This window comes from Orcinus orca, chromosome 10 (assembly GCF_937001465.1).
Source record: "Orcinus orca chromosome 10, mOrcOrc1.1, whole genome shotgun sequence".
Taxonomy (NCBI): Eukaryota; Metazoa; Chordata; class Mammalia; order Artiodactyla; family Delphinidae; genus Orcinus; species Orcinus orca.
Window position 1 is genome coordinate 102,391,579 of NC_064568.1, and position 12,450 is coordinate 102,404,028.

Consider the following 12,450-nt stretch of genomic DNA (forward strand, 5'->3'; position numbering starts at 1 on the left):
CTCGAACCCGTGTCCCCTGCATTGGCAGGCAGACTCTTAACCACAGTACCATAAGGAAAGCCCCCATATAAATCTTGGAAGACGCTTGTGTATAAAACCCTTGATGGTTCTCAAGGGAAAGGGTGAAGGGTCACTTTACAGTGGAGAAAACTGACACATGCTACCTCGGCCAGGCGGTCAAACCAAGAGCCACAGTGATCAGCTAAGCTGATAGTGCGCCCACGATATGATGCATGAGGGCGGCCCTTACCTCTGTGGGTGTCCTCCCCAAAACACACATCACACTAGTCTCATCATGAGAAAACCCTCATGCAAATCCCAGCTGAGAGACATTCTACAAAATATCTGACACCAGGTACTCCACGAAACTGTCCAAGTCATCACAATCCAGGAAAACCTAATGCACTGTGCAGCTCAAGACAGAAATGACCAAACGTCAAGTGGAATCCTGGATGGGACTCCAGAGCTGAGGAAGGACATCATGTAAAAATAAGGAAGTCTGAAGAAAGTATGCACTTCAGTTAATAATAATGTATCAGTACGGATTCATTAATTTTAACAAAGTCACCAGACTAATGTAAGATGTTAATAACCGGAAAAACAATGTGAGAGGTGTGGAAACTCTTTGGATTACCTTCCCAATTTTTCTATAAATCTAAAACTGCTCTAAAACAAAAACTCGTATGTATATTTCTAAAAAGGCAGTGTTCAAGGACTGATATTTAATAAGGCTGATAATTTTTAGTACTTTATCGGGATGACTTTAAGTGGGAAAAAAATACACCTTTGCTGGCATTTTCACAGTAATTGCACTGAACAATTTAGGGAGAACTGACACCTCACTATGTTGAGTCTTCCAGCCTGTGAGCACGTCTCTCTCCTTTTGTTTAGGTCTCTGATTTCTTTCATCAGCATTTTATAATCTTCAGCATAAAGTTCCTACACATGGTTTGTTAAATACAGTCCTATTTCCTGAGAGTGACGGTAAATAGTTTTGTGTCTGTACTTTCGGTTCCCACACGTTTGTTGCTAGCATATAGAAATGTGATGGATTTTTATTTGTTGATATTATATCCTGAGACCTTGCAGAACTCACCTATTAGTTTTAGGAGAGTTGTTTTGTTTTGTTTTTCATACATTCTTTGGGATTTTCTGCACAGACAATCATATCATCTTCAAACAGGGATAGTTTTCTTTCTTCCTTTCCAATATGGCTTTGATTTCCTGTTCTTGCCTTATTGAAGTTGCTAGAACTTCCAATACAACATTGAACAAGAATGCTGAAAGCAGATATCTTGGCCTTGTTCCCAATCTTAGGGAGAAAACATCCCGTCTCTTAGCATTAGATATGACGTTAACCAGAGGATTCTTACAGATGCCCTTCATTAAATTGAAGAAGTTTCCCTCTATCCCTAGTTTGCTGAGAGTTTTATCTTGAATGAGTACAGGATTTTGTGCAATAATTTTTCCATATCAATTGACATGATCACATGATTTTCTTTAGCCAGCTGATATGGAGGCTTACAATGTCTGGTTTTCAAATACTGACTTAAGGTGAGCTTTCTAAGACAAATAGGACTTCACTAGACTTGAATATAAAAGCATTTGTGTTCATTTGCTTAATGTCTATTTATCCTTACTAGACTGCCACCTCCATGGTGACATGGATTATTTATATTTTGTTCAACACTATATACCCAAAAACAAGCCCAGCACCCAGCACATAATAAACACTCAGCAAATATTTGTGGAAGCGGGGTAAAGAGAGAATAGAATGTACGAGTGTGCAGCCATCAGTGTATGTGCACATCAGTCAGCCAGGGAAACAGAAGCAGATTATGCTGAGGAGTGGCCAAAAGGCAGAGTCCCCACCTCACAGTGTATAAATAAATTAACTCAAGATACATCAAAAAACTACTGACCAAAATGTGAAGCTTTTAGAAGAAAACATATTAGAATATCTTCGTAACTTGGGAGTGGACACAGGTTTCTTAAAACATAGCAATAATCATGAAAGAAATCACTGGCAAGATTGTATTTGAAAATTAAAATTTTCTGTTCTTCAAAAGACATCTTTAAGAAAATTAAAAGGAAGCCAAAGACTGGGAGAAAAGATTCGTAAAACATGAACACGGCAGCTGTGACATATAAAGAACGCCTGCAATTCAATAATAAAAAGACAAGGAGTCCCAATCACAGAAGATATGCAAATGGCTGATAAGTACATGTAGAAGCGCTTGACATCATTGGTCAGACAAACACTTTTGTCTGAAAGAGTGTAAAATGATACAACCGCTTCAGAAAAATGTCTGGCAACGGATCCAATAATTTGAACCCTAGGTATTTAACCAAGAGAAAATGTCTACAGAAAGATCTGTATGAGAACATTCATTGTAACTTTACTCATAGCAGCCCCAAAACAAAAAGAGCCCAGATGCTCATCAACAGGAGGATGGATAAACAAACAGTGGTGTGTTCCTACAAGGGAACACCATTACACACACACACACACACACACACACACACACACACACACACACCCCTACTACACACACAATAACATGGGTGCATCTCAGAAACATGATGATGAGTGAAAGAAACCAGTCACAAAAGAGAACATCCTGAATGCTTCCCTTTATGTAAAGTAGTATAACTGATAAAACTAGTCTACAGTAGAAAAAATTCAAAACAGTGCCTTCCTTTGGAGGGTGGAGGTGGAAATTAATCTTTGAAAGGAGCATGAGGAAGCTTTTTGGGGCATTCGTAGTGTTTTGCATCTTGATAGGGAGTTTGAATTACACAGGTGTATCCATCTGTCAGAACTCAATGAATGAATGGTATACTTAAGACCTGTGCATTTCACTGTATGTAAATTTTACCTTAAAAAGAGGATTGTGCTAATTATATGCATCTAAGGAAAGTCTGCAACTTACTTTGAAATCTATCACACCAAAAAAGATGTGCTGTTGGATGGACAGAGGGACAGATGATTATGTGGCAACGTGAGTGTTATTAACAGGTTAATGGTAAGAACCCAGGTGATGGCTATTCAGAAATTCCTTGTAAAAATTTTTCCAATTGTACTGTATGCTTGAAATTTTTCAAAATGAAATGAAAAAGTGAGAAAAAAGTAAGACTGGGGTTAGATCAAGAATACAGTGGTGCACACAAGAGTATGGGTCTAGCTTTCAAATCCTGTGGCTCTATGCAAGAGGCTCGGGGTGAAAATTCAGGAAAGCGGGGTGTAGGCCCTAATGGTACCACAGCATTTACTTCTACGTATCTTATAAACTGGCATTTCATGCAAAATAGTTCTAAGGACTCCAACGATGTAAAGAAACACACACACACACAAACAGAAAATCATTGCTGGGGGTGGTAATGAATTTTATCTGCACACGCACCGTGAGCCTGAGTGAGTAACAAAGTACCATTACCGTTTTCAGGAATGGCTGAGTAAAATGTGCACAGTGGTGCCTCCTCTGTACACTCACAGAAGTGAACAGGTGACAGGCCATCCCCAGAGCCAGCAGGAGGCGGACCAGCCCAGGGGCGGCCAGTCCACGGCGCACCCTTCCACGTGGCCACGTCCTGCCACAATCCCAACACCCTCCAGAGTCTTTAACGTGATGTCCTAGTTATTTTGGTGACAAGGTATTTGAAAAATAAGGTCTGAGCTTCATATGACAAAATGCTTCAGCCACAGAAGCACATTTTCTTCATAGCCGCCTGTGAAGATGATCGGTCTGATTTTGACGTTTATTTCAAATTCAGATTCTACTATATGACCTCATGAGCCGTGGAGATAATTAATATAAATGTGAAAATCTCAGGGTGAAGTGGGAGAGCGGAGGAAAAGGAACATTCTTAAAGTTCAGGCCACTTTCCTGTGCCTCTTTACAGCATTTAATTGTCTGTTCCTCTCAAACACAACATTCAAACACTAAGCTGAAATTCCTCTCCTCTCTGAATCTCTGTCACCTGCTCTGAATGAGGAACACGTGAACCTCGTCTACACGTGCGTGTCTGAGAAGCTGCGGGCACACTGCTACTGAAAGGAGCCCGGGCGTGGACCTTCCGGAGTACAGGGGCCAACAGGCCTCCCTGCCTGGAGGGAAGGTGCCCCCTGACAAACACTCCCGGAAACTAGCAGTCTTCCAGTCTGCACAGTCCTGGGTCTTTCTGATATCCTTCAAATGTCAAAATAGCAGCTTGCCTTAAAGAGTTTTCACCTGTACAGCAGATCAAAGAAAAACATCTCTGAAGGCTGCTTATTGTTTTACTGACACCTCTTGCAAAAGGTCTGGTGGGAGAACAGATGAATAATAAAAGGAATAATCACAATGACATTATGATGACTATCACTGCTTGAGTCACTAACAGGGCCCTGCACAGATAACACCTCGACTAGTCATCAGCACAACTCAAGAAGGATATTTTGTAGAAAAGGAAGATGAGGCTCTACACAGGAAGAAGGAGTCCTGGCGAGAGTCAGAAGCCCAGGTCTAATCCAGAGCCCACAGGCTTCCAGTGACTTGGAGAATGGATGAACTTCCACCGTCAGACCAAGACCAGCCTCACTGCACTGCTTCCGGCAGGTTGAGCAGAGTCTACCCGTTGGCGCAACACGTCCCTCGACACAGATGGAGGCCGCGGGGAGACGCGGAGGCCTCCTGAGTGGTCACTCGAAACCCGGGCCCCTCCTATGCCACCAGCTCGCAGCCGACGCCGGGCCCTGCTGCCCAGCAGACAGCGAGGCGGAGCACGTTCCAGAGGGCACCACGGGCTACTCGAGATACGAGGGAAGGCCAGATGGCCGCCCTGAACAGAGGAGGAGGTTTGTCACCCACCCGGAGGCTCTCCTTCCAGGCCCCATGATGTCACAAATCCCTGTCGTTGCCCCTCCAGGCTGGCGACGTCTCCTTCGCCCTTTACTGCCTGGATCTCCGGTGCCCTCCCCGGGGCAACAAGGGGATGGGGAGCCAGCACTGCCCACAGGGAGCGAGGTCTGTGCCTGCAGCTGCAGCCAGGCTCTCCACGGGGAGCAGAGGCGGCGGCCTTTCAGAATCACGACCGCAGACACAGATAAACTGAAACACAGTGGCTTCCGTGACACTGGCTCCAGACATGGTCCACGACCAGCACCCTGCCCACAAGCTCGCCCGCTCCCCGGGACCGACCTGCCTCTCTCTACCTGCCGACACCCTCAGCACCTGCAGGCCCTCATGGTCAACAGGCCTGCCATCTTTCTAGATGGTTCTTTTCCACTTTAATTTCTATTTCCCTGCTTGGTCCTCTTTATTTTTACATTCTACCATAAATTTGTATCCTTGTTGCAAGCTACCTTCAATTATTTGAGTTAAGAGAAAGGCAGAACATAAACAGTAATAACTACCAGTTTCTTATCTGTACTGGGCTGGAAAAGAAAAGGGATAAATAAAATAAACTTGGTTTTTTAAATTTTTTCTTTTATTATATCTGTAAGAATACTCAATTTCTGTGAAAGGACCTGAATGGCCCAAGTAGAATCACAGTATCACATTGGAAAGAACCTTAAAGATCATAAAGACCAGCTTGGTCATCTTGCAGAAGAGAAAACTGAGACCCAGAAAAGATTCAGCTTAACAGAGATCACGACATTCTTGACGGGCACTCCAGCACTTTACAGCATGACTTTCAGGCAACCAGCACTGTCCAACATTGAAAAGGGATATGCTCAAACCACCTTTCCTGAGCCTCCCCGAGACTTCCATGCATCAGTTGATGGACACACATATCCCACTACTTCATCAAGTAAAGCACAGCAAGCAACAGTTCCATGTTTCCAAGCAACATTTATTTGTGCAATTATTTAAATATTGCATCATATTTACTAATATTTGTTTCTAAAAATGAGCGGAGATGGAAACCTGTAAGTGCTGATACAATGCAAGTGAGACAAAGATGGACATAATAAGTGTATAAAAGTGATGCCTCACGGTCAACCGGACAGTGATAGGATATAAACTGATTAACTCAGCATGCAAAGCTAAGAGGGAAAAATGTAAAGAATAGCAGACACCAAGACCACAATACCTAAAGCTTGTCCAGGCGATAAGGGGAAGTGATAGAAAACTTAAAGAAGATCACAGAAATATGACATGAAAACTGGCATCAGAAGAACATTCCAGGGCTTCCCTGGCAGCTCAGTGGTTAAGAATCCACCTGCCAATTTAGGGGACACGGGTTCGAGCCCTGGTCCGGGAAGATCCCACATGCCGCAGAGCAACTAAGCCCATGCGCCACAACTACTGAGCCTGCGTGCCACAACTGAAGCCCGTGCGCCTAGAGCCAGCGCTCCGCAACAAGAGAAGCCACGCACGGCAACAAAGAGTAGCCCCCGCTCACCGCAACCAGAGGAAGCCCGCACACAGCAATGAAAACCCCATGCAGCCAAAAATTTAAAAGAAAAAACAAAAGAACATTCCAGTTACTCAAATACAGAGAAGGAAACCATGGGTCTGTTCACTAGGTGTACAAACAGCTTACTACAGAAGCATTTATCAAGACAGGGTAGCCAGTTCCTTGAAAAAAAAAAAGAAAAGATAAGACAGCATCAAACTCTACATCACTAGTTTGTGCTCTACCCCTTACAAAACTAGCACTGATCACTCCTTACTTCCAACAGTATCAACAATCTAGTCTACTGATTATAGGCAGTACTATTACTGACAGAAGCAAAATTTGAGCTACAAAATTACCAATATGTCTATTAAAACAGTTACCCATAAAAGCTGGATTTTAGTTTAGAACCACTGAAATCATTATTTTTTAACTCTGAATTTCGGTTTCCCAGTATCACCAAGCTTTCACCTAGAAAAATAAAAAGAATATACAGTAATCTATTTAAAAATCTGCTTTAAATAAGTTTCCAAGGCTTCTATTTTAACAAGTTTTCCCTAAAGTTGTACTTATTCTACCAAAAATAGGAACAGATACCACTGATTCAAAACAAGGAAATGTGTTGATTTCCAAAAACCTTTCTACACAATAAATAAATACCTGCAGTCCCTAGGTAACTTACAAAATCATTTCCAACAGAGAACAGGTACTTTACAAGCGATCATTTTTTTTTAATTTTAGGATTTTAGCCCATAAAAGAACATAAGACACAAAGCAATGGAGCATGACTGCTAGAAGGAAGAAACCATAGTATTATTGGCTACAACACAGCTGTGTATCTAGAAAGCTCAAATGAGCTGACTGATAACTATCAGAACAGATAGTAGTTTGGTGAAGGGAGTGAATTTTAAAATTTTAGAAATCAGTAGCATTTTTCAATCCCAACAATGACCAACAGGAAATAAATCTATCTGGAGAAAAACATCTTCTATAATAACAAATATAGAGAGGGGCCTGTTTGAAGCAAATTATCAAAATTTACAAAGAACCAGGAAAGAAGAGCAGAATAAACAGAGATCTGCCTTGTATGTATGAAAGACTGAATGTATAATGCCAGCTCCACTCAAACTATTTTAATGTAATTCCCAATAGAAATTTCTACAGGGGGAGGGGGATGGTTAGGAGAAAGACTTTAAAAATAATCCCCAAGTTCATTTGAAAAATTAAACAAGTGACAGAAGCTAGGAATTTTTGAAAAATAAGAAGAAAACAACAATAATGAAAACTGGCACAAAAACTGACAGAGCAAATAGATTCTGAGATATTTGAAAACTTAATATATATTCTCATTAACCAATGTATCAATAGAAATAGCACATATAAGAAATAGTGTTAACAAATTGATTAAGTAGTTGGGATAAAAATGATCTGATCTTCACTTCATCCCATGTGCCACAATAGACTGTAGAGAGTTCTATTATGTTTAAGAAGAATTTTCAAAAAAAAAAAGAATTTTTTTAAAGAATTGTTTTTAAAAAACGGAAGAAATATTGGTAATTTTTCAAATGATCTGTGGTTAGGAATGACTGTTAAACAAGTAAATAAAATAAATGAAAGATAAATATATTTGACCCCACGAAAATGTAAGACTTTTGATATTTACAAATATCAAAAACTTTGAAAGGTTAAAAAACAATTGGGAAACATTTCTGCACTGAATGACAGAGTCCGCCCCTGTTTACTTGAGCTCTGGTACAGAATATCAGCTCTTTGAAATGCTGATGGTTTTTCCGCATCTGACACCATATAAATAGCTCTTCGCATCATTTTAAATACAGATCTGGGAAACACAAGCATATATTTTATTTCAAAAACAAATCTGGGCTTTTGAAAATAGTTTATCTGCCCATAGATTTATGAGATGTCATACACACAAAGAAATATCTTTGGTTTGAGAAACACTTTGAAAAGACTCCCAGCTTCCAGTTACACGGGTATGAAATAAAGTCTCTGAGACTTTTAAAAACCATCAACTGCCACGTCTTTGTTCTTTCAGAGAAAAAGTGCATCTTATTTTATCAGTATATCTTGAGAATGATATATTTAGAACTAAGATATTTTTCCTCCACTGTGAGCTTTCTTACCAAAACAACCTTACCTTTTGTGTTGTTTTAATCCCAAAGGAAATAGTATCTGATAAATAAAGTCGACTGAAAAAAAAATGCACAACGTGAGAGCTGTGAGTTAAGTTTCATTTGGGGCAAAATGAGGACTATAGCCCAGGAGACAGCCTCTCCGAGAGCTCTGAGGAACTGCTCCAAAGAGGTAGGGGGGAAGTCAGGATATGTGTGATTTTGGTGAAGGGGGTGCGTGCAGTTGAGCACACAGTTTGGTCACGAGGAGCACACGTCTCCGTTAGTGATGTTAGTGCTTTTCTAGATACGAAGAGATGCAAGAATTGGGCTCATAAACTCTTCTTCTGGAAAGATCTAACTCTCTGAATACCTGTTCTGCCAGTTTCCCCAGAGCACAGAGGGCCTCATACCTGATCTCCACCCTGAACTCCTTTCAGGGGGCGATGAAGGTCAGCGACTGTAGTGGCCAGTGACTTCATTCTTATAGAAGCAGATGGTGAGTGACAATTTTTAGGTGACAATAAAAAGAAACATGATAGGGAAAAAAAGTGGAAAATTAATGGTTCAACTACATTTACACCTCTGTAATTTTTTCCTATTAAGTCTCACAAGAGCTCTGTGCTGAAGCAGCAGGCCCCCTGCTTCTCTAGATCTGCTCTAGAAGGACACTCAGCAAGCGGGGACAGCACCTCTGAGTTCAGCACAGTCCGAACAATAAAATCTCCTGTCTCTCTCTTCTCTGCAAAAGGCAAAACACCTGTCCCAAAGGTATGAAAAGAATGGAGCTAAATGCCTAGGCAACCTCTGGTGACTACACTCACTGTATATAAAAGTACCACCACTTACTATTCGACAATGAGACTAACTAAAAATTAGTCTGTGTTTACATACCAAGTGTTAAATTTTTTTACCTTCTACTTTGTTAAATATTATATTTGCTTTGATGACTGGTCACCCAATTTCCCCATAAACTTAAATCTCTGGTAGTAATAGTGAAAAACTAATTCATGACAGTTCTACACATCGAATCACCCAATGTAATTGTATGTCACCTAAAAGCATTGCTAAAATATTAAAGAAAAATGATTTACATCATAATTTCTAATTGCTCAGGAACATGTTGACTTTCACCTAAGAATGTCTGTTCAGAAGAAGCAGGATTGGCTTCCGGACGCCCAGGGGTCGCGGCTGCTTGGGCCGATCTTCAGCTGGCACAATTACAGGCCGCGCAGCAGCGAAGGATGAATGGAGCTCTGGGAAAGGCGCTGTGTCTGAGGAATGACACCATTTTTAAGTAAGTCTTTTCCCTCTTGAGGTTCAGAACTTCAAGAGAGAATCCCATCTGTTCTGCAGGTGGCATTCATCTGAGCACCAGTCGGCACTACAGGTCACAGCCCACGCGTGGCATTGGAAGATGCAAGCACCTAGTTAAAGCACAAGAGCCCAAGAAGAAGAGGGGAAAGTGGAAGTGAGACCTATTAATTCGGGGACAGATGATGAATATGGGGTTTGAAACATTCACCTGACGGCATATGATATGGCCCTGGCAGAGAGTTATGCCCAATATGTTCACAACCTCTGCAACCATCTCTCCATTAAAGTCGAGGAAAGTTATGCGAGGCCCACCAAAACCATGGAGGTGTTGCAGTTGCAGAACCAAGGCAGCAAAATGCTCCTGGATTCAGTTCTTACCACCCATGCGTGAGTGGTTCAGATCAGTGGTTTGAGCGCTACATTTGCAGAGATTTTCTTGGAAATAATCCAAAGCAATCGTCCTGAAGGAGTCAAACTGTCAGTGAGGGAGCACACTGAAGAAGACTTCAAGGGAAGGTTCAAAGCCCAGCCAGAACAGGAAGAACTGTTAGCCAAGTTGAACTAACGCACTGCAGACCCTTTCATGCCAGCACTGGTGATAATGAGTGCCAAGGGGAAGAGCTTCCTAGGTGGCCAAAGTCAAGCAGGAGACCCTGACCCTCAATATCGTAAGTACCCATCTCCACAGCCAGGAGTGCCTCCTCTGCTCTGTGGAGGAGTGCTTGCCAATTGTCACCACGTTCCTTTGAGCCAGACCTAGGTATCTTCCATCTAATAAAAATCTGCTGATGATGGACGTGTGTGTGTATGAGAGAAGTCACTCCATGCTGTCGAGTATCTTTAACTAAGGGATTCAGTTTCTCTTTGCCTGGTGCTTTACCACATAAGCATGTTCCCCTCCAGTATTTCCCAATCCGAGTGAACTCATCCTTTAAATCAACCCAGCATGGAGTTCCTTTAGTGAAGGAGACAATCATAACATAAGTAAACCCTCTGTGGATAGAAGGCATAGGGAGGGATATTTTGTATATGAAAAAACCCTCCAGATAGGATCAGGGTCTGTCCATAAGTGGAAAAAAAAGTACGTTGTGGGGTAGTGAGTGACCTGTCATAAGTATGCAGGTAGATGTTACATAACTGCAAATTAGGGTTGCCTGGAATGAGTTTAAGCAAAGAATTAAAGCTTGATCTTGGTCACGTGTCAGAAAACTACTACTTGTGAGCCAAATCCCATCAACTGCCTATTTGCTTTTTAAAAATAATTTATTGGGGCTTCCCTGGTGGCGCAGTGGTTAAGAATCCACCTGCCAATGCAGGGGACATGGGTTCGAGCCCTGGTCCAGGAAGATTCCCACATGCTGCGGAGCAACTAAGCCCGTGCGCCACAACTACTGAGCCTGTGCTCTAGAGCCCGCGAGCCACAACTACTGAAGCCCACACACCTAGAGCGCATGCTCAGCCACAAGAGAAGCCACTGCAATAAGCCCGCGCACCGCAAAGAAGAGCAGACCCCGCTCGCAGCAACTAGAGAGAGCCCGCGCACAGCAACGAAGACCCAACGCAGCCAAAAATAAATAAATAATTTTTTTAAAATAATAATAATAATTTATTGAGGTGAAATTCATATGTCACAAAACGAACCATTTTAAAGTGAATAATTCAGTGGTATATAATGCATTTGCAGTGTTGTGAAACCTCTATCCAGTTCCCAAACCCCATTGCCTGTTTTTGCAAACAAAGGTTTATTGGAACAGAAAAAAAAAAAAGCAGCAGCAGGGTTTGAAATCATTTCTATCTGAATGACATATGTGCATTTAATTAAATCAATTCTAGATTTTTAATACTGGTCAAAAAAAATAACATCAATACCTAACTGTGGGACACAAAGCTTAAAAACACATCTATTAATAGTCTTATGAATACAGCCCATCAAACCAGAAAGCTGCAACACTCTGAAGAAGAAACGTGGACACAAAGCACTGCACGTGGTCTCCCTGCAGGTCACCCGTGGATCTCTCCCTCCTTGTTATTCCCACTACCCTTGGCCACGGTTTCCAGGAGAGCACCTGTTCCTCTCTCTGGCCTTGGTCCTCACAAAGGATCAGATGGGGCAGAAGTGAAATGGACAAGGAATTTGCAAATGTGTGAGTCACTGACAGCAATAAAGACCCGAGATGAGGACCCGAGATGAGGACGCTGAATTGGAAGCAGGAATTCCTGACAACCACACCTGACAGTCACACGTGCTGGGGACTGATGTTCCCACAGGTCAAGAGGCAACAGATGGCACGTGACTCAGAAGCAGACTTCCGTTCCAACGACTTCACGGAAATCACTAAATCGTGATGGAAATCATCAAAAGGCAACATCAGATCCTAACCTTAATTTATACAGAGAAAGCCTCTTCTGGAAACAGGGGTTATACACAGCCGGAGCTAGATGGCAGTGGACAAGGTTCCACACCACAAGATGACACGGCTCATCTGTCAAGACTGCAAAGTTTGACTGAATAACTGCTTTTACCCTGAGGAGATACATTAGTTTTTAATTTTTTTCTCTGATATTAAGAGATACACAATTATTTTATGTTAAAAAACAAACACGGAAATACAGAAAAGAA

The 12,450-nt window shown here is 41.9% G+C and overlaps 1 protein-coding gene and 1 pseudogene across 3 annotated transcripts in view; one reads left to right on the plus strand and one right to left on the minus strand.

Moving 5' to 3' along the window:
- FARS2 (phenylalanyl-tRNA synthetase 2, mitochondrial) overlaps positions 1-12,450 on the minus strand; it is a 396,095-nt gene that overhangs the window by 338,196 nt on the left and 45,449 nt on the right. The gene's annotated exons all lie outside the window — the stretch shown is intronic.
- LOC125965540 (39S ribosomal protein L48, mitochondrial-like) lies at positions 8,172-10,564 on the plus strand (annotated as a pseudogene).